Source organism: Acinonyx jubatus, chromosome C2, assembly GCF_027475565.1.
Source record: "Acinonyx jubatus isolate Ajub_Pintada_27869175 chromosome C2, VMU_Ajub_asm_v1.0, whole genome shotgun sequence".
Classification (NCBI taxonomy): domain Eukaryota; kingdom Metazoa; phylum Chordata; class Mammalia; order Carnivora; family Felidae; genus Acinonyx; species Acinonyx jubatus.
The window spans coordinates 76,494,110-76,497,117 of NC_069384.1; positions in this window are offsets into that span (position 1 = coordinate 76,494,110).

The following is a 3,008-nucleotide window of genomic DNA, read 5'->3' on the forward strand; positions in this document are numbered from 1 at the left end:
TATTGTGTGGAATATTTGTCACCTGAGATATGGCAAAAAAAAAAAAAAAATTCAACGCTATATGAGGAGAGTTGGTATGAAGGGATGGGATACCAATCTCCTAAAGATGTTAAAACAGGGGCGCCTAAGTGGCCGAATTCGGCTCAGGTCATGATCTCGCGGTCTGTGAGTTCGAGCCCCGCGTCGGGCTCTGTGCTGACAGCTTGGAGCCTGGAGCCTGTTTCAGATTCTGTGTCTCCCTCTCTCTGACCCTCCCCCGTTCATGCTCTGTCTCTCTCTGTCTCAAAGATAAATAAACATTAAAAAAAAAAGATGTTAAAATATTACTGGGGAATGTTTTGATAAGCTGTTAAATATAAGAGAAAGCAAAAGAGTGAGGAACCACAGGGCTTTTGCTTCGCTGTTTGAGGTATACATGTTTTTTTCATTACAGAGCTAAACTGTGTAAGGTTTTAAAAGAGAGTTTGTTTAAAAATACATTTTCTGTAGCACCTGGGTGACTCAGTTAAGCTTCTGACTTCAGCTCAAGTCATGATCTCATGGTTCCCCTGTTCGAATCCCAAGTCAGGCTCTGTGCTGACAGCTCAGAGCCTGAAGCCTGCTTCAGATTCTGTGTCTCCCTCTCTCTCTGCCCTTCCCCTGCTCATTCTTTCTCTCTCTCTCAAAAATAAATACAATATTTTTAAAAATATATCTTCTTTTACTGTAATTTTATTAGCATAAGTCAAGAATTCCATTGAGAAAGCAACAAGATTTGACATATACTCAGAACAGCCATTAATGGGACACTAACTTCACATGATGAAGTCTTCCATTATGTTTCTAGCTCCCGATTTTTATTCTCCAATAATGAATATTTTTCTGTTTCCCTCATCTTTGTTTTGAAAAAGTTTGCTAAGTGCTTCAGTTTCTGCTGTATTAACCAAATTAGCTTATTTTGTTTTTATTTACTAACCTCAAAGCCTTTCCCATCTCTATTAAATAGATATCCCCTGATATCCTTTTCCAATCAATACTTCCCACTCAATAGCTTTAGAAAAGAAAGGCATAGTGTAATGCGTGTTTTAATTTAGTAAAGGAGAAACTATGGTTTGCAACCAGAGTATATCTCAATTCCTTCCCCAAGTTCTCTGGGCTTAGCTTGGCTTACAATATCATAATTTAAAAAACAGCAGAGAAGTTTAAGGATTTCAACAACCCTCCCCAGTTTTCCACTGACATCCAGCCCCTCCTCCAGCAAATTCAGGAAAACAATTCAAGACCGAAGTCTATTGGCTTCATGTCCCTTTATCTGTATGAAAGCTACATCACAAAATCATCCCCTTTCCTTCTTTCAAACTTTCAATTTCCTTTTCAACTCTGGTTTTTCTCTCCCCCTGCCCCCCAAGTACTATCAAGAAATGTTAAAGCTGTCAGTTTTGTGGAAGGAGTCAAGTTTTTGCAAAGGAAATGTCATAGTATTTTACATTTCGCCAAAGTCTCCTAAACCTGGATTCAAATATAGACTATAGAAATTAAAATCATTGTTGAGTCATATCAACAGCAAAGTGTGGACAATTTTGGATTTGGAATTTTGGATCCATTTAAAACATATATTGCAGATAGTAGCCACAAATCAGATATTGGAAAAACTGATATTAAGGAGTCTTTAATTGTTAATGTTGTTGACCCATCATTAATGGTATTGTGCTTATATTATCAAAAAGGTCTTTATTATATAATGAAGTATTTATGAGTGGGAAAATATGATTTCTGGGATGTGTTTTAAGTAACCATATATGTAAATAAGCAAACATCATTTTCTTATTTTTTTGGCTCTGGAAACATATATAGTGAATTTGAGCGGTTAAAAAATAGAAAACTGCAGGCTCCAAATGGTGTCACTTGAACTGAGTTCCCAAACTGGGGCTTAATACCCAATCTAACTGCAGTTGAGCCTCTCCAGAAATGTGACCTTAACAGGTCAGTCAGGAATTGTTTTCTCCATCAACGCCAATAAGTCTGTCACCTGGGTCCTCTTCATCCCCCAAAGAAAGATGAGGTCATCAGCATGTTAAGACACTTTGCAAACAGCATCCTCTGGAACAATCTTTTCCTTTTGCTAATAATTTTCTTGCCCCCAACTTCATCCATAAAAACCTTGCAGTTTTGTACAGCTCCTCAGAGCAGCTCTCTGCTTGCTGCTGGATTGGGGTGCTGCTTGATTCATGAAGTGTTCAAGACAACCGATTAGATCTTCACATTTACTTGGTTGAATTTTGTTATTTAACACAGTGTATGTCCATTTTTAATTTGCTAACTCTAATCCTAGCTTGTGCCTTTATTTTGTATGAGCAATGAACTTGGTATGAGCAAAGACATTTAATAAGCTATTGTACCTTTTGCTTACAGTATATTCTATTTTAAGAATAAAATAGAATTAGTTAAACCATTGTATACCAAAATCCAGTCTTTCACATATGGACTATCTCATTTTTGATTACCTGAAAAGTGTTTTTACTTATTTTTATATTTCAACTCAGTTTCAAACTTAAATGGATTTTTATGGAAAAAAAAGTTTAATGGAAACTTTAAATTGTATTGTAAGTGGAAAATGTGCTTTTTCAAATCCGTATACAAATAAATAGATGGCTATAAAACATAAATATTTAACGTACCACCTAAAAACATGTCAAATAGCATCGTTAGTTTAACACACTTTGAGAAGCTCATCAATATAAGCTTTGAAATTTGGGAAGCACCATAACATAGGACCAAAAACATGAAAATCTATAATTGCTATCCGCAGAAATGTTCAAACAATTAGTGATTATTTAAAAAGTTGATCAACTGTATGGAGAACACACGGAGGGTTACTGGAGGGGTTGTGGGGGGGGTGGGCTAAATGGGTAAGGGGCATTAAGGTATCTACTCCTGAAATCATTGTTGCGCTATAATGCTAAATAACTTGGATGCAAATTAAAAAAATTTTAAAAAAAGTTGATCAATGGTGCTCAATTTATTTAAAT